This window comes from Antechinus flavipes, chromosome 3 (assembly GCF_016432865.1).
Source record: "Antechinus flavipes isolate AdamAnt ecotype Samford, QLD, Australia chromosome 3, AdamAnt_v2, whole genome shotgun sequence".
Lineage (NCBI taxonomy): Eukaryota > Metazoa > Chordata > Mammalia > Dasyuromorphia > Dasyuridae > Antechinus > Antechinus flavipes.
Window position 1 is genome coordinate 613,462,009 of NC_067400.1, and position 19,953 is coordinate 613,481,961.

Below are 19,953 nucleotides of genomic sequence, written 5' to 3' on the forward strand. Positions count from 1 at the left end.
CCCCCAAAAAAATGTTACTGGGATGTGCTTTCTCCACTTGCCAAATCTAAGGGATGGTTCATCTATCTCATGATCAGTGGAATACGCCATATCCCCATGCCCCAACACAAGGGTAGATCATCCGTCTTATGACCACCTAGTCACTGGAAATATATCTTTCACCTGTGACCCTACTGAATTCATATTTTAGTCTATGCATTATATGGTAACCAATGAAATATTCCATTTTTATTGTATTTGTAATTCTATATAAATAGAACCCTGAAAGAAGATGATACCTCAGATGAAGAGCAAGTCTGAGGTCTGCTTTGCTGGAGGGGAGTTTGGGGCTCCAAGATCTGACTCAGTTTTTCCTTTTGGTCATCCAGAGTGATTCCACCCCACCCATCCCCGCCACCCCATAGTACCAAATGATTTTGGTAACTTTGTACTATTGAGATCTGGTATTCCTAAGTTCCCTTTCATTCGATTTTTTCCATTATTTCCCTTGAGAGTCTGGACCTTTTTCCCTCTTCAGATGAATGATGTTATTCTACTTCCATAAAATAACCTTTAATGCAGTTTGGTTGGCATGACCCTGAATAAGTAAATTACTTAGGTGATATAGCTATTTTCGCTATATTGGCTCAACATATCCATGAGCAATTAATATTGCTCTAATTATTTAGTCCCATTGACACTATTTTTACAAAACTATTGAACACTTACATTCATCTTTGCTACCTACCATTGCTTCCATCTTTTTCTACTTTAGAATTCTTAATTTTTCTTTTCCAATTTTAAACAGACATAAAGACAAAAATTTCCATATTCATAGCACAACACACACACACACAAAGTATTCAATTAAAAAAACATGAAACTCCTTTTCATCCTGATTTAAATTTTCTGGAAAATTATGTAATAAATACTACATAACATTTTCAAAATTACCATGTTTTTTATTTCTGTGCTTCTGAGTTTTTTGCTTTGTAGCATGCATCCTTTCTCCTTTCCCCATCCCTCACTTAAAAAGGCTACCATTAGACAAAAAAAGTATGTCTATGTGTATTTGTACATATATATGTAAATGTATCTGTGTGTGCAAAACCATACTATACATACTTCCATTTATCATTTCTTTCTTTATAGATGGATAGCATCTCTTTTAGCTGTCTTTTGTAGTTCATTAGAGCATTTATAATACTCAAAAAATAATTTAGTCATTCACAATTATACTTCAGACAATATTCCTATTACTGTATCTAATGTTCTCAATTCTGCTTATTTTATTCTCCATTATTCATGTGAGTCTTTCCATGTTTTTCTAAAGTCATCATTTCTTATAACAGTGTTCCCTCACAATTATATACCATAACTCATTCAGCTGTTCCCCAATTGTTAGGCATTTCCTCAATCCCTAGGTCTTTGCAACCATAATAAGAGATGCTATAAATATTTTAGAACATATAAGCTCTTTTTCTTTTCCCCTGATCACCTTGGAAAACAGATTTAATAGTGATATTACTGGGTCAGAGGGTATACACAAATGTATGTCTTTAGACATTCCAAAATGGTTGGATCAGTTTAGAGTTCCATCATCAGCATATTAGTATCCCAATTTTTCCATATCACCTCCAATCTTTGTTATTTCCCCCTTTTAGTTTAGCCAATCTAAGTCTGAAAAGATATTTGAAGCTTGTTTTAATTTGCATTTCTCTGAAGCATTATTTCAAGTATTTTTGCATGACATATTTGGGACCTCCTAATCTACTTAGCTGAAATGTGGAATGAATCTCTGTCTCCGTCTCTGTCTCTCTCTCATTTCTAAAGTAAAGTAGGGAAAGAGTTTGCTGAGTAAGGGAGTGATGTGGTCAGATCATGGAAAAATCACTCTGTAACTGTATAGGAAGCATGGACTAGATTAAAGAGTCCAAGTAGAAAGCTATTGTAATAGTCCAGATAAGAGCCTGATCTAAGCTTGTGGCTAAGTGAGTGGAGAGCAGAGGACATAATGGAGAGATACTGAAAAGTTATTAGTAAGATTGAGACAAATTGGATGTGAGTGAGATAAGAGATATCAAAGATAAAGAGGTGACCTTAGATGACTAGATAAGTAGTGATGCTTTCTACCATCAATAGGTAAATTTGGAAGGAAGGAGAAAAGGTATGGAGACGGGAGGAGATGAATTCTGTATTGGACAGGTCAAGTTTGAGATTCCTGTGGGGCACATTGATCAAAATATCCAAAAGCAATTGATGTGGGATTGGAGCTCATGAGATCAGGAGCATGGGAAGAATATAGACAATTCTAAAGCTGCCCAGCATCCCCCAAACTCCTCCTAGCTAATGGAATCACAGCATGACACAGCACAAAAGAGCCTTACTCTGAGATCAGCCATGCCCATGACAGACTCTGACTGGGGAGACAAGGCCTTCTCTCCCTTTTGTTTTCCCAGTTTGGACATTCACATTTCTAAAGCCCAGTAAGATTTACCAAGTATTTTTCCTTCCAGATTAGTAAGGTAGATCTTGAATATCATCATCCCCACTTAACAGTTGAACTTGGGGCCAAGAGAGGGGAAGGGAAGCTGAGTTGGCCCTGAAATCCAAGTATTCTATCTCCCAGCTTATAACTCTTGTCCCTGTACATCATGCTCTCATCCCTCCTCAGCTAGACTCCAGATTGGAATGGTACATTCTCTTAGGCTGTCACCATGTACAGTGCCTCATCCTCCCCACCAGGATCACTGAGCTAGGATCATTTTATCTTATCCTCCTCCACCATCCCCCCTCCCTCCTCCTGGGTCTCTTCCCTATCTCCTGGAGATGTCTTCTGGCTCCTGTCCCCTAGCTCTATCCTTGATCAGTGTGGCAGACATACAGAGAGGAAGGAGAGAGGAGAAGTGCCTGTCCCCCACAACTGCATGCCATGTGCTTTCTAGGCTTTTTTAGAACATACTTTTAGAGCATCAGTTTAGCTGGCCATTAGCTGACCATTTCCCAAGCTTAGGCTAGCACTCTAGGAGGTCCTCCTCTCTTTTTTCTCAGGTCCTTATGCTCTAGTCTCCCCTTTCCACCCTCCTTCCCCTACCCCCAACCCCGTGTGCGCTAGGTTCTGGAAAGAGACGGCCTCCTTTGATACTCCATGGCCCAGACACTGCAGGAACTCCACCCATTCCCTAGAAGTGGTTTTTTATTGATTGATCTAGAGGATGAGGGAGGCTGGAAGGGAAGGAAGATGCCAGAAGGAATGGAAGATAGCAAGGGACTAGGGAGAAAAAAAAAAGAGGGGCTGGAAAGTCTCAGGAAATGTTGGGGTAGGGAGGAAGATAGGCCAGAAGGGATGGAGAGGGGAAGAAGGTTGGGATGGAAGAGAAGAGACCAAGGATAAGGAGAATCTGGAAGAGGTTTGTGAAGGTTATCAAAGTTTCATTATTTTTTCTTGAATCTTGTCCTTCGGGAAGATCTTCCTTCTACTTCAGGGCTCTGTAATTCACTGACCTTAGCACTGGAAGGAACAGAACCGCTGGATGACGAGTATGTTGAAAAAGACTCTGTGTGGAGAAGAACCAGACTTAATGAGTTAGCCTCCCATTAGAGCTCAGAGAGTTCAGCCACTTCCTTGTCCTTAGTTAGACCACAATCCCTGCCCCAAGCCTAATTAGCCTCTGCTCCTTAGCCCAGCTATCCCTGAGACCCTGTCCGCACTTCTACCTAGACCCCGGCTCTCTGCCCTGAGCTGGCCCGCGGACGTCCCTCTATTCTGTTCAGCTAATGAAGTTTCACCTGACATGATGACATCACTGGCCTTCCAGCTGAAAGCAGACCACCAATGCTGTAAGTGTGGCCATAAGAAGCACCAACAGATGTAAAGAAAAAGAATGGCCAAGTGCACAATCAAGGATATCTGGTGAGGGTAAGAGGTTAGGAGAGGAGACTTGAGGACCATGAGGCAGAGCAGGAAAGAAGGAAAGCATCCTCAAGAAATCCAAGGGATGGCATGAAAGGATGGGCATAAGGTGGGAGACCTACAGGCTTTAGGGAAGAGGTGGATGAAGGAAAGGGAGACAAAAAGGAGAAGCTGCAGATAGTCAGTGAAACAGTCATTTAGGGCTGGGTAGGGAGGAATAGTTATGGTAAGCTTTGTCCACGGAAGCAGAGATTTAGAGCTGAAAGGGACCATCTAAGGATTCAATCCAATCACTTCATTTTACAGATGAGGGACCTGAGGCCAGGAGAGGTCAAATACCTTGGCCAAGGTCATTTAAGAACTGGCAGGGCCAAGATGCAAATCCAGGCCCTCTGACTCTAGGTTCAGAGCAGTTCCCACCATATCAGACTGGGGAAGATTGGGAAAGGAGTGATGGGGGAAGGGCAGGGGAAGGCAGGAAGAAGAGAGGCTCACCCACAAAAAGAAGAGGGCCCTGCCACTGCTGAGTGGGAGGCCATGGATGTGGAGGATGAAGATGACCTGATAATCACAGTAGGTACTTGTGTCTACACCCCTGGCCAGGAGAGAGAGTTTGTTCTTGGATGGCCTTGGGCCCAAGAGGAAAACGAGGAGCTCTCCCATATGCCTCCACACCACCTTCCCTTCTCTTTCCCAGAAGATCTTACCTGTTGCTCACCATGATTTTGAAATAGAATTCAGGAGAATAGATAGACTTGGGGATGATATCATAACAAGGAGAGTTCGGCAGACAGAGCCACCTAGGGGGATTGTACAGCTATGGAACACTGGGGACCAAGGCAACTTCCCACCTCCATCCCCCCAACACTCCATCTTGAAGGTAGCCAGCAGCAGCCTGCAGATACTGAGGCAGCAGGGAACTCTTTCCCTCTCCCCAAGGCCTGGGAGCAGCCTGCAGATACTGGGCAGGCAGAGAGAAGGACTCTGGGACCCGGGCTTTACTTACTCAATGCCAGGGCTGTTATAATTCAGGATGCTAAAGGAATGGCTATCTGTCCAGTTGTCCCTGACAATCCAGATGAGGCTCTCAGAGCTAGAGAGAGGAAAGGCTACGTTCTGCTTCTGGCTGGGGCCCCTAGGCCAGCTGTCTGGTGAACTTGGATACTTGTGAGTGCATGCACGCCGTTTGTGCACAGGTTTGCCTGAGGCCATGTTTCAGCTCATGGGAGGCATTTTGCTATTAACAAATATCGATCCTGTGGCCTCAGACCTTTAGCTCTAAATCTATGATTTTATGCCTGCTTAACCTGCAGAAGCTAAGACTCAGAGAGGCCATGAAGGCTGTCTTCAAGTCATTGTAAGACTGTAAAGAGAAAGGTTTAGTTGGATTCGGTTTGGCCCTCAAGGCCAAGATGGTGCCATGGGACAGGAACTAGCTTTAGACAGCCAAAGGACGTGAGTCTGAATCCCAGCTCCGACACATATTACAGATACCAGCTTGGACAATTACTCCGCCTTTCTGGACTTCAGAAAGGCTTGGGAAAAAGTGGCAGGGGAAGGTTGTTGTGGGGAAGAGCCTCCAGGAGCCCTATGGGCTTGGGAACAGTAGTTACGTGTCATTAGGACTGTTGTAGCGGATGATATCTTCCTCTGAGTAATCCACAATGTCCTTCAGGGAAGTTCCTCCACCAATCACCTTTAGGACATAGCTGCACCAGAGACACAAGGGCTTGGGCAACAGGAACCCAGCCAGATAGGCAGCTCCCTGTCCCCTTCCACCTGCCTCCCAAATTCTTCTCCACCCTGACAAAGGGAGGATCACTGTTGGTTTCATCCCACCCCTACAAAACACAGACACAGACCCGGACAGACACACACATCCACACAGTGAGGCAAGAGGCAGGGGCCAAGAGGGGAGGTCCAGAGGAAAGAAAGTGGTCTTGGGGGTTTTAAGGAAAGGCTTAGCTTGTCAGCACTTCCTCAGGCAGGATTTGTACCTCACTATGGCATGTAACCAATACTACTAAAGTCCCCTGTTTTTCCCAAGGCTTTCCCAAAAGCAGCCACAACAGGGAAGGCATGGGGCTCACCTGCCATTGAAGCTTCCGGACTCACCAGTCACCATGTCTTGGATCAGGAAGAAAGGGTGGAAAGCTGTGGAAGGAGGAAACAAGGCTGAACTGGGAAAAGGGTGGAGCTGTGCTCGGGCAGAGGGCTGGTAGTGGGCTGGGGGAAGGTCATGTGCTGGATGGCTGGGCAGGGGCCCCTCTCTCACGATCACTGAATAAGAAGCAAGGCATTTCAGGATCTGGGTGCACGCAGTCAAAGTATCTTTTATTGGTCTCCTTGTTCTGTTGAACAGTTAAGGTGATGTCAAAGGCCAACCGTTTGCCTGGGGGGCAGCCGATGAAGGTGGGGATCAGGTGATTGCCCTGTCCAAGGAAGTGGGGAAGGAAGAAAGAGAGCAAGAGGGAAGAGTTGGGGAGGGAAGAGAAAAATATCAAATTCATCCATTGCTCCCAATTCCCCACTGCCCTTTCTAGGCCAAGCCATGAGGAAGCAGGAACATATCATGGCTTTTCTCCCAGGGAATCCCCCAGAGTACCCCCTCGACTGGGAGCAAGCCTTCCTGGCTGGAGCTGACTCTAGTTGGGCTCTACCCACTAATATGTAGAGCTGAAGGAGAAAGGGAAATGGCCATGTGGTGGGACTTCTAAGATCCTTCCTCCTCATTCTCTAAGAGCTGAAGAGCAGAGAGAACATTTTATCCACTTGAGACCCACCAAGGGACAAGGACCACTGCATGCTTTTTGCCATTCCCACATGGGAGGTTGGGGTGGGAAAAGGTGGAAGGAGTCAGTTTTGAGTGAGCAGGAGAATGAACTTTTCCCCCTCCCCATCCTTGGGAAAATCAGAACCCAGACTGTGGAGTGTCTCCCCTCCCTAAGAGTCTGCCAGACCCCCATGATTTGTCCTTTGTTACCTGCATCTGATGTCCATATCGGGTTCTACGAAAGCACTTCCCAGCTGAATCAACGAGCTGTAAAAAGGACTACTACTCAGTGCTGGCAGCCAGCTACCCCCAACCCCACTTCTTTCACTGTCATCCACTTTCTGCTTCTTCTCCTATTAACATCAGGGGTAGAGAGCAGGAAAGCAAGCTGACTCCCAGCCTAGGCCCAAAGACTTCTGTCAACTATAGCCTCCAATTTGCCAACCCTATCATTTGTGAGCCACCTTCCCAACCAGAGAGGTGACCTTCTCCTCCATCCCACCCTGTCTCTTACCTTGATGAGTGTAGCTGTTTTCATCAAGTTGTGTCCACTGATACTTTGATTGAAACATTTGCGTTTGTCCTTGATAACCACCTGGTCAGGTTGAAGGGAAGGTGCTAAGATTCTGGAGAGCTCCTCCCTACCTTCCCCTCAGTCCTCTCCAGGAGAGGTGAGGAGAGGACAGAGTTGACCCTGTCCTGAGGCCATAAGGCCCATCCTAGCTAGATTACTAGTTACTACTCAGTTACAACCATTCTATGTGATTCGGTGGCCGTGTTTGTCTTGTGCCCCTATCCTGTATAAAATGCGAGTCCTCGAGGGAAGAAGGACAAATGCGTGGTGATTGACTGTGTCCCAGGTCTAGTTCAGTGCCTGCTTTGTAGAGGTCACCTAATAAATGCGTTGGGGTGCAGTGGGGACTTGAGGCACGCTACTGGCTAAGGAGCCTTGAGACTTAGAACTGAGACTGGAACCTCAACTATTTGTCTTGTTTTTCACAGTCACTTCATCTGGCACCTAAGATGTTAATTCCCTCTTGCCCAAGAATCTAGGTAAATTGAGCTGTAGCTAGAATACCTCCACACAGGAATACACATGTATGTTTGGGCACATGGTCTGCCCCTCTCACCTGAAAGAGGATGGCATTTCGATTAATAAAAGGCTGCACTTTCACTTTCGCTGCCACACACTGAGGGTGGGCCAATATCACAGACAGACGCAAATGCCTGTGTCCAAATAGGATGCTGTCTGCAGGAGGGGAGGAAGAAGACAAAGGTGAACCAGCAGCTCCAAGACTCTCCTCCCAGCCCCCTGCCTGGTTGTCCCATCTTCTTCCCCCCAACCTGATTCCATTCCACCAGCCCTTGGGGTCCCCATAGATCCACTCACTTTTCCAGGAAGTTTTCGGAGTGACGACATAAATGGAGAAGCTGTAGTTGTTTCCCTTGTCCAGGTAGATGTATTCAGGCAGCTGACTCTCAGCCTTCAATTTATACAGCTTTTCATAGCCATCCATGTCAATATGTATACCATATACACTCTGAAAGTTACTAGCTCTGTAGAAATAGAAAGCCTGCCAAAGGCAGGGAGGGATCATTAGGCTTTGGGCACCTCCTGAAAATCCCATCAGTCCCCATAGTGCCAAGGATCCCAGAAAGAAATGGACAGGAACTCATAGACTCAAAGAGGAATCCCCTTCCAGGGTACTTCCTCATCTACACTGCCCCACCCCAACCCCATCCAGCTTTGCTCAGCTCTTCTCCTGGAAAGCCCTGATTGGTAGAGAATTTTCCCTAAATCTGCCTCTCTTCATCTTCCCTGCCTCTCTTCCCTTTTCCTCCAGACTATTCCCAGTTTTGCTCTCAGGGGCGAAGCAAAGTAAGTTAAATCCCTTTTTCACACAGCAACGCTCCAGTCGCTCAGGCTCCATCTAAGTCTTCTCTTGTCCAGGCTAAGCATGGCCAGTTCTGTCTACGATTCTCCCACAGCATGACCCCCAGTGCCCTCATCATCCTTCATGCCCTCCCCTAGACTATTAGCTTGTCAGTGGCCTTAAGGAAAGGTAGCAGCCAGAATCAAACACAGGTTTCCAGGTGGAATGGGACAGAGTACAAGTGCACTACCTGTCCCCTCCTTCCTTCTCTCTTACTGGAGTAAAGATGGCACTGACATTCTGGGCTGTTACCTCAGAGGGTGGAGATGTCTTGGGCTAGCAATCCACTAAGACCCTAAGACCATTTTTTCCCTCCTGTGTGTTGCCAAACCATCCCCAGCTTGTGCTTTGGACACTGACTTTTTGAACCCAAGTGTTTAAGACTGTACATTATTATTTCCTGAATTTCATCATATCAGATTCAGCCCTGTGCTCTTTTGCCCCAGATCTTTTTCAGTCGAAACTTTCTCCTCCACTGTATAAGCTATCTCTCCTTTCTGTCCCTTCAGATTTAATGAACATATTATGCCTTGATCCAAATATTACTAGCACTGAGCCAAGCCCATATCCTTGAGGCCCTCCCCTAAGGACTTCTGATATGACCCCAGCCTCAAACCATTAAGGACTTTGCTTTTGAGATCTTGCCATCCACTGAGTTAGTAATCCCCCTTGGCTATGGTATCCCCTGTCCCTGCTTCCAAAGCCCCAGGGCATGCTGGTTGATGGTTTAACAAGTAGATCTCCAGCTGTAGTGTTTGGTGATTTCCAAAGCATAATGCTCACCCTGAAAATCTAACAACCTTCTCTCCTTCAGTACACTGCTGAGGAACCTCTGGCTGTCTCACAATCCCTGCCTACATACTCCCCTAACTTCCCTCCCCTGCCCCTGCAGCAGAATGCAGAAGCAGGAGGGAAAACGAGCCTGGAGGATTACCCCCTGCCCATCCCTTTTACCTTATGTTGCTTCTTATCCTTCCACCAGCGCCAGGTGGGGTCATGGACAGGATCAGCATAGGGCTGGAAAGGCAACCAAAAATGTTCAGGCAAGTGCTGGGGAAAGAAACCCCTTGAGTTTTCCAAGTACCTTCCAGGTACTTAGGACTTCCCTTCCTTCACCCAAACATACCTTGTTATACTTGGCGTGCAGCCAGAGCAAGTGGTAGACAAGGCCCTGGTAGATGGCCAGGGAGACTTTGCTATGGAAGCCAGAATTGGAGCTTATAAAAGGTGGCTTTGCACGATAACGTTCCAGCCGTGTGTATCGTTGTGGATTGGGCAAGTCTTTTATCTGCATCAGCTCGAAAGGGCAGGGATTAATAAAGGAGAGGGTCCCCCCTACACCTCTATGAAGGGCAAGGAAGGAAAGATATTGGAGAGGAACCATGTCCCAGTCTGAACAAGTCCCCCCCAGATCTCTTCATTCACATGTCAATTATCATCCATCCATCTAAATGTTCATCCATTTATCTATATATTCTATCTGTATTAATCAGCTTTTCATTGACTTATTTATATATTTCCCTTTCTGTCCATTTATTCATTTATCTATACACATATCAACCACCCATCCATTGGTTCAGTTACATATCCATTCATGCATTCATTCATTCATCCATCTATCTCTCCATCCATCTATTCATCCATCCATCCATCCATCCATTAGTCCTATTTATTTATTCAGCAAATACTCAGCAAAATGAAAATGGTGATAGTCTTTCTATTCCCAAAGAGCTTATAGCATAAGAACAAGGGAGATGAAATGTCAAGTGAAAAAATAACTATGAAATCAGATAGTTAAGTCATTGTGAAAGGTCTATACTGTGAAGGCCGAATTAGCACCCTGGATGCCTTAGAATCAGCTGGAGTCAGGATAAGCAAAAGTCCTTGATCTTTATTCTTGGTCTTAGGGATAGAATTGGAGGGAATGGACACAGCAGTCTCCACACCTTCTTTCTCTTCTTCTCTCCCCAAAAAGTAACTCTGGCTTGTCTTACTCCACTCTCTAATCCCTCCTACAATTCTCTTATACACCAACAGATCAAGACAGCACAGAATAGTGGGGCAGGCCATTTTCCAAGCATATGCTAATAGAGTATTGTCCAATAAGTAATTAGCCTTAAGTGCTTGGTTGTCCAAGTACATCTGCTCAGAGTTTCAGCCCTTTACACTATGCAAAACATGAGAAGAGAAGCATTACTGTTACCTAATGGAATCACAGAAACATTTATGGAGATGTCATCTCAGCTAGACATTCAATGGCTTCTCAAGATAGCTCTGCATGGGAGGGACTCTCAGGAGTCCTAAGCTCTGACAACCTCTCCTTTTATCACCCCCACCCCAACCGCTCTGTCATTCCCAGAGGGCAGTTGGATTCAGGTTTACTCACGGGTTAACGTCAGTCTCAAAGGTGGTCAGACCAAGCAGTTGATACACTAAGATTTGATCCACTGGCAGCTGCCTTTTCAGCAGCTTCCCTTCCCCTTTTCGGTTAATCAGGTAGACTAACTGTGGGGGGGAAAGTTTTTAAAGGGAGTGAGGGTGGATTATTTTAACCCTCTGTGGATAGATTTCTTCCTTGGTGGCCAAGCTCACCTGGTGCACACCCATACTGTCATAGAAGATGCTGACTGAGGTCTCATTGACTGTGTACAGGCTTGAGCCCTTCATCTGGGAAAGGTTGAAAACAACCTGCCAGCCATCTGATGGGTACAGACGATGTACCTTGAAGCTGCCTTCAACAATCAACCAGATCTGGGGCCGAGAGCCCAGGAGGTACAAGGAGAGAGAAAGTGAGATAGGACAGGAGTTTGAGGGCCCCAGCCTGATCCTTTGGGGGGCTAGGAAGGAGGGTCCCAGGATGAGGGGAGTAGGAGCATTGAAGGCCATGAAGGGATGGGGATCCTCCATGGAGGAACCGAATATTTAGGAGGGGGCAGAGAATAAGGAGGCAGAAGTTATGCGAATGGTCAGGCCAATCTTCCGTTCCCCACCTCCTCATTCTCAGTGACGCAGATCACTTGGCCTTTGTAGGAGCTGGTCATGTACTTTACTGAGGACTCCTTGGGAAATTCAGACATGTATATGTAATTCTTCTTGTCATAGCTGTGGGGGGAGAAGAGGGGTTGAACCTAGTCAAGAGCATCTGAGAGGAGCAGAGCCCAAAGAGCTGTTTCTCTCTGCTTTTTCCTCCTCTCCCGCTCCCTCCTCCTTGCCTTTTACACCCTCAGCTCCCTGGGCTATAGATTCAAGGATTCATAGGCTCCACTGTCCCTACTGGACAGATGGGGAAATAAAAGGGCTGGAATCACATAATGAGTCAAGAGGCCAGAACTTGAACTCAGAACCCCTTTTTACTCTAGTCCACAGTCTCAGGGCGCTCAGGGCCAGAATCTAGACTTAGTTTTAGATTTACAGGGGCTTATAAATATCAGCTCCTTTGACATCCTCACAACTACAAAGGGAGACAGATGCTATTATTTTTCCTGTCTTACAGATAAGCAAATGGAGTCTGAGGGATTTACCCAAGTCACACAGCTATTAAGTGCATAGGCTAGATTAGACCTCAGCTCTTCCTTACTGCAGACTCACCACTCCACCCACTTCCACTACCTCGATCTCTAGTCATTCATGTTTCTTGGGGCATGGTGAGCAAGAAGAAGGCTGTAGCCAATTCTCAAAGGGAGGAGGAGAATAGAGGGAGGGGCTTCTGGTCCCCCAAACTCAGGGATTCTAGTTGTGCACATGGCCACTGATCTGGATGCCCTCCTTCCCCACCCAGTTTCCCCTTTGCCCTCACCTCTGTAGAATAGCATTGCCCCAAATGAACAGCAGGTGGGAGAAAGGATTGTAGAACAATCCCTTGGGCACCAGGGGGTAGTCAGTGTACTTCTCCATGCCCAGCAGCATCACGAAATCCATGTCATCACCTTCTCAGGGATCAATACCACTGTAGTGAATTCCCCCAGTTCATACCACTCCTCCCTTTGCTCAGCATCTCATACTCATCTCTTTATTACCTAGCCCCCAGAGCCTCCAGTCTCTCACAACCCTCTCTCCCTGCCCAGATTTTCCCAGATATTTAGCCTTTTGATCCCCTGCAAATTCTCAGGTAATTCCACCTACCAATAGGGATGAAAGGAGGAATTTGAAAGAGCAAGTTGAGCGAATCCAAATGGACTCCTTTAAGAATTGGTGAGTATTGTAAAATCTGGAAACGTGACCTGTTGCCTTGAGCAAACTCCATGAGAAGCAAGAAAGTGTAGTCCTCCATGTTGTACACCACCCAGTGGAGCCAACACTCTGGGAGTGTGAGATAGTGGCTAGAGCTGCTGGCCGGATGCTTTCCACTGGAGCCCCTTGGCATCTCCTGGAAAAAATCTGGAACCTCTTTGTGCAATGACAACTCCCCCAGGGATTCAGATTCTGCCTTGGAGCCTCTGCCAACTTCCCTTCCCTAGGCTATAAGCACTCCAAAGAGCTCATGACCTTCGCAGGGGAAAAGTCTTCCTAGGACCCTAGACACCATGAACTTTAAAAACTGGAAAGGATCTTAAAAGTCACTGAGCCCAATACTCTCTTTTTGCAGATGAGGGAACTGAAGCTCAAGGAGGGGAAAAGCACCTTTCTCAGAATCCCAAAGCTAATCAGTGGCAGAGCCAAGATGGACTAAATCCAGCACTCACTCTCCACTGTATTGCACCACCTCCCCAGACCTGAGCTTCAACACCACCCCTGGGGGACGCCACCATCACCCTATTATCCATACCTTTTTGGATGTCACACAATGATCTCATATTAGGCATCCTTCTAAAATTTACTCTACCATCTGGGGAAAGAGGTAGGAGGGGAGCATGAAGACAGGGATCAGCATTAGGGGTCAGCATTAGGGCTAAAGCAGAGCAGCTTCCCTCTTACTCCCTAGCCTTAAGAGTGGCCCAGGATGAGCAGCCTGTAATCCCTGAAAGAGGGGAATCCACAAACACACTATACCCAAGATGAGTTTATGGTTAGAGGGCCAGGAGGACTTCTCACAAGCATGTGCCACTTATGGTCCCTGGTCTCAAACTATTGCTTTACATTCCCTCTTTGGGTGTCACTGATGACTTCTCGGTCCCCAGCCTTGCAGGAACCTCATACCGAGTCCTCCATTATTTCCCCCATGCAATGGCATTTAATCCTAGTCCTTCTCAAGAATTGGATTTAGATGCCTGGTGGGACCAGCAGGACATTGCTCCCAGATTTAGCCTCAAACACTCTTGTAGATGGGAGCTGGGTTGGGGGCAGGGGAACCTCATACAATGTTAACATGCCTCTGTCAGCCATCAGCACTAAAATCAAGACAAGATTAACACAGTAGCCTACAATTCTTGGGGTAAGAAATAAATTTAAAAACTAATTTGGTGCCACTTTGCTTTGTGTGCTCTGGGCAAGCATTCCAACTACTTAACCTTATTAAAGCTCAGTGCAATGTTGCTACCTGAATAAACAATAACAAAACTCAGCGACTGGATCCTTGTTCTAGAACTCACTGATAAGAGGTAAGATCTGTCAGAGTAGGGATTGTTTTGCTTTATATCTTTGTATCTCCAGTACTTATTCACCTATAACAGTGGTTGGCACACAGTAGGCACTTAATAGATGCTTTATTATTTATAATGCCACATTATCTTGTGGTGGGAAGAAAGCAGCAATCACTCCATCAGTCTACAAGCATATTGTAAGCACTGACTATTTATTTGTCAGGCTTTATTTTATACTAAGTGCTGGTTATAGGAAGACAAAGAATGGAAGAATCCATGCCCTCAAGGAGCTTATGTTCTAGTGAGGGAAAAACCACCCAGGTATGTATATGTTGTTCAATCATTTCATTGGTGTGAGACTCTTTGTGATTCCATTTGGGATTTTGTTGGCAAAGATACTGAACTGGTTTGCCATTTCCTTCTCCAGCTCATTTTACAGATGAGGAAATGAAGGCAGACAGGGTGAGGAGTCAGAGGCAACATTGAACCTCAGGTCTTCTTGATGTAGGCTCTATCCACTGTACCACTTAGCAGTCCCCTTATTAAATGGAGCTAACTAATGCACCTCTCTGATAATTCAGGCATGTTAACATTGTATGAGATCTATCTGTATCTTATAAACTCTCTTATAAAATCTCTATCAGATTTGCTGGAAGAGAGAAAATCTAGACAGGTCAATTCTCTGAGAGACTCCACAATTATGGATCATAATATCTGAAGGAGTTGCAAGGAAGCCTTTGCTGACACAGGTGTTGTAGATTGGGAATGAGATAAATTGGAGGCAGAGGGAAGAGGAAAGAGGTCAGAAAATGCAATGGCCTCTCAGTCAGAGAGGTCAGAGAATAGCAACTGCCTCTCAGTCTCCTTGTATCATCCTCTCACAAGAGGAGATCCATTCTGGATTGGGTCTCCAGCAGCCACCGTCAGGTGGCTCTCAAGTATTCCAACAGCTCTCCTGTGTATTCCAACAGATAGGCAAGAACAAATTACATGGAAGTACTGGAAATATAATTACAAGAGAAATACCAACTTTTCCTCTGAATTGTACCTTTAGAAGGAAAAGGCCCCACCTATGCAAAAATGTTAGTGGCAGCTCTTTTTGTGGTAAGAACTGGAAAAGAAGTGGATGCCCACTAATTGGGAAATGGCTGAACAAGCTGTGGCACATGAAGCTAATTGAATATTATTGTTCTATTAAAAATGATGAACAAGCTGATTATAGAAAGGCCTGGAAAGATTTACATGAACTGAAAAAGTTGGAACAAAAGGATTTGCAACTGTCAATGCTGAAAAATTACCTGTGCATATATCTTGTAAATAAAAAGCTATAATAATAAAAAAAATGCCAAAAAAGTAAACTTACAGAAAAATTTTTTGCCTTTAAACTAATTCAGAGGGAAAACAAAATTCCTGAACTGAAATCAAGGCTATAATAAGGTGACTTTAGGTAGATATATTCAATTTTAAAACACAGCAAAAAAATCAATTACATGTAGTATCAATACAGTATAAACTCAAGGCAATATTAATTTTGATCTTTTTTATGGTCCTGAACCTGAGACCTATGAACTTGTTTTTAAAAAATATTTTGATAACTTCAATATAATGGGGGGGGGGGGAGTTTGGTCACTCTAGGTATTTTATTTTATGCATTAAAAAACATGATTCTCTCCTCTCAAAAGGGTCCATGAGCTTTACCAGGCTGTGATAAGGGGATCCATGACACAAAAAGGTTAAGAACTCTTGGTTTAAGCAGAGGTCATTCTTCTTCCTTTAATGAGAAAATGCAGGATACCCCACTGTGAGTACCTTTCTCCATACTCTTTCCCTACCTCCTCCTTTACTCCAATCTTAGAGGAAGACATGTCCTTACTCTTTGTCAATATCAGTCCCTCTTCTTGTCTCCTCCAGAAGCCAGTGTCAGTGAGCATTACCTTTCTTATAGGCACAGTCTCTCTTTACCTATTCACTTCTGCCATGTTTCCTCAAACAAGTCAAAAGTCCCTTTCATTCATTCAACTCTGCCATCACTTGAAACTACCATCTTTCATTTCTCTTTCTTTTCATAATAATCTCTTAGGAAAAGCCATCTATATTCTGAAGCTACTCTCTTACACAGTCTCTGAAATGTTAAATCAACAGGGCTTTTCACAGTCTTCAGCCTTCTTGATCTAGTCTATGAAGCCACATGGGTGGCCACCCTCTCTTCTTGAATACTCTCATTTCTTTAAGTTATTGTGACACTATTCTCTCTTGAGTCTCCTTCAGTTTGACCAACTCTTCTCATTCTCTTTTATTCTTTATTTAAAATTTAAAAAAGAAAAAGAAAAGAAAAAAACTACATTGCCATGTACACAGCAGAACATGGAGGATTCAAAATATAAAGCAATAATTTCCATTTCAAGAAAGTCTATGTAACAAATACTACACATTGTGTGCAGAGGTGTTCATCTTTTCACTGTTTCCTTGCAGGTTTTCTTTTGTTCTCTGCTGTGCATTTTTTAATTTAATTCTTTTTTATCCCCTTCCTTTCCTCTTTTCTCAGAAAGCTACAATTAAGTGAGGATATAAACATACACACACAAATGTTGTCTATGCATACATATAAACATATATTAATATATATACATATGTATGTATATAATCATACATATAAATATATTCTTATGCATCTATGTAAGACCATACTATGTTGTGTCTTCTATTTCTCTGAAGGTGAATAATAGCTTCCTTCCTAAGTGCAAGACTTTCAATAATTTTCTAACTCTACCCAATCATCATTTCCTGCACCACAGCAATATTTCAACCTTATACTATGTATTTTAAAAAGACTAAAGTAATGTTTATTATTCTTATTTCACAGCTCTCCTTACTTTATTCTACTTCTACCCATTACCTTAACCTATCCCCCTCCAACAATCCCTCTCTTATCCTCTCCCATCTTTCTTTATCCCATTCCTGTTGATCTACACAATCTTCTATCCTCTCCCCTTTAGCCTATTCCTTCTTATTTCTTTATAAATTTAAATAACTTTTATTCCCTTCTAAATTCATATTGTTCTTTTAATTCAGGTCTGACATGAGTAGAGCTTCCTCTAAAAATGCCTCTCATCTTCTCCCCCTCCCTATTCTCTTACCTTCATTTCTTTTCTTTCTGAATTTAGACTTTTACACTTATGTGTACACACACACACACACACACACACATTCAGTCCTCTCTTTAACCCATTATCAATGAGTTAGAGTTCCAGAACTATCAGCCCTCCCACTCCATCTAATTTCTCTGTGTCAATTCTATCTATTGCACCTCACTATTTAAGGCAATTATTTCTTTTATCTTTTCCTATATTGCTTAACTTTTTAGAATCATATACTCAGCTCTACCCTAATCTTTCCTTTGAACTACTCAATTAATGATAATCTTAGCCATATGGTTTACATTTCCATATAAAAGTTTGTCCTTATTGAATCCTTTGTAATTAATCTTTGACATTTAGGGGAATGTTGGAGGGGATGTGGGAAAACAGGGACACTGATACATTGTTGGTGGAATTGTGAATACATCCAGCCATTCTGGAGAGCAATTTGGAACTATGCTCAAAAAGTTATCAAACTGTGCATACCCTTTGATCCAGCAGTGTTTCTACTGGGCTTCTACCCCAAAGAGATACTAAAGAAAGGAAAGGGACCTATATGTGCCAAAATGTTTGTGGCAACCCTGTTTGTAGTGGCTAGAAGCTGGAAAATGAAAGGATGTCCATCAATTGGAGAATGGTTGATTAAATTGTGGTATATGAATGTTATGGAATATTATTGTTCTGTAAGGAATGACCAGCAGGATGAATACAGAGAGGACTGGCGAGACTTACATGAACTGATGCTGAGTGAAATGAGCAGAACCGGGAGATCATTATATACCTCAACAACGATACTGTTTGAGGATGTATTCTGATGGAAGTGGATCTCTTCAATAAAGAGAGCCTTAATTGATCAAAGATGGACAGAAGCAGCTACACCCAGAGAAAGAACACTGGGAAATGAATATAAACTGTTTGCATTTTTGTTTTTCTTCCCGGGTTATTTATACCTTCTGAATTCAATTCTCCCTGTGCACTGTTCGGTTCTGCACACATATATTGTGTGTATATCCAGGATATACTGTAACCTATTCAACATGTAAAGGACTGCTTGCCATCTGGGGGAAGAGGTTGAGAGAGGGAGGGGAAAAATCGGAACAGAAATGAATGCAAGGGATGATGCTGTAAAAAATTACCCTGGCATGCGTTCTATCAATAAGAAGATATTTAAAAAAATAAATAAATAAACCTATTTTAAAAAAATCTTTGACATTTACCTTATATTTTTCTTGGATCTGACATGTCAAATTTTCTATTAAATTCTAGGTCATTTTGCAAAAATCCTGAAAATTCTAGCAATTAATTCAATCTTTTTTTTTCATTCAGGTTTATGCTTAACTTTACTGGGTATGATATTTTCAGCTACATTCCTAATTCTTTTGTTCTTCACTATACACTGTATATACTAGCTTCTGCCAGGTCCTGTGTGATTCTCATTGTGGTTCTGCTGTATTTGAATTCTTGTTTTGTTGCTTGTTAATATTTTCTCCTTCACCTGGGAGTTTCAGAATTTGACTATGATGTTCATGTAGAATTTCCTTGTAGGATCTCTTTCAAGTGGTGATTGATGGATTTTTCTATTTCCACTTTCCCTTCATGTTCTAACAATTTAGGGCAATTTTAAAAATTATACTATTGTATTAAGATTCTTCTGTTCAAAGCTTTATGTTTTTTTCTTTTTGATCTGTTCTCCCAATCCTTATGTATCACATTTTTAATTTTTCATTCTATTTTATTATTTCTTGGTCTTTTATAACTTTTCTGGCTTCCCTTTGCCCAATTCTAGCTTTCAAGGAGTCATTGTTTTCCTTAAAATTCTGGATATCCTTTTCTAGTGGATCGACTTTTTAATAATCTTGTCTTGTATTCTTATTTAAAAAGTTTTTTTCCTCAGTCTTTGTCATTGGCTTTTAGGCTTTTTTTTTTTTTTTTGCTTAAGTATCCCCCTCTGGAAACAAACTCTAGTCTTCTTTATTCCCATCATAACTTTTTAATGGTTAAGTTCTTTCTCCTTTGCTCTTTTTTAAACGTATAGGAGCTTTTTAATGTAATCACCTCTAGTCTTGGAGTGTGAAGTATGGTGCCTTTGGCCTTCAGTCCTCTTTCAGTTTTCTCCTCTGGCCTGGAAGGAATAAGTTCTCACATCAGCAGAGTCTTTACCCTGCTGTTTCTGCACTCACAAGATATGTGCTGGCTCCTTCTCATGTATGGCCAAGTTTTTAGCAGCACAGCTGGTATCGCTTATTAACAGAGGTTGACTCAATATTTTCTGACTCAGATGACTGAGTCCCCACATTGTCTGAGAAGTACAAATTCATCTAACTGGGATCAAAATTACTTCCCAATCCAATTGTTCTCAGGCCTCCCCACTGGTTGTTTCTGCAGAATTATCCTGAAAGTGTTTACACTTCACGTGGGCCAAATCTCCATTCTGCTATCTTTCTATTTTCTGGTTATTTTAGGACTACTATTGTTCTGCCCTAACTCTTGCTTATTTTCACAGCTCTACATTTGCCTTGAGGTGATATTTTGTCATGCTTATGGGGGATAGCTTGGCATTTTCTGACCTAATCCACTATTTTCCAGGAATCACTTCAATAAACCCTCATTCTCTTTTGATGGATCTTCTATTCACAGTTGCTCCCACTAATTTGGTGTACTCAACCTATCTTCCAGGGTCCTCTTCTTTTTTTTTTCT

At 43.3% G+C, this 19,953-nt stretch overlaps 2 protein-coding genes and 1 long non-coding RNA gene across 10 annotated transcripts in view; 1 reads left to right on the forward strand and 2 right to left on the reverse strand.

The window, feature by feature from the left end:
- YIF1B (Yip1 interacting factor homolog B, membrane trafficking protein) overlaps nucleotides 1-19,953 on the forward strand; it is a 165,458-nt gene that overhangs the window by 64,543 nt on the left and 80,962 nt on the right.
- CATSPERG (cation channel sperm associated auxiliary subunit gamma) overlaps nucleotides 1-19,953 on the reverse strand; it is a 100,314-nt gene that overhangs the window by 50,955 nt on the left and 29,406 nt on the right. The gene's annotated exons all lie outside the window — the stretch shown is intronic.
- On the reverse strand, nucleotides 3,158-4,274 carry LOC127556174 (uncharacterized). The gene is made up of 2 exons (XR_007952360.1): nucleotides 3,769-4,274; nucleotides 3,158-3,536 (listed from the first exon to the last, which is right to left on the reverse strand). It is a non-coding gene; the product is annotated as an uncharacterized LOC127556174 (long non-coding RNA).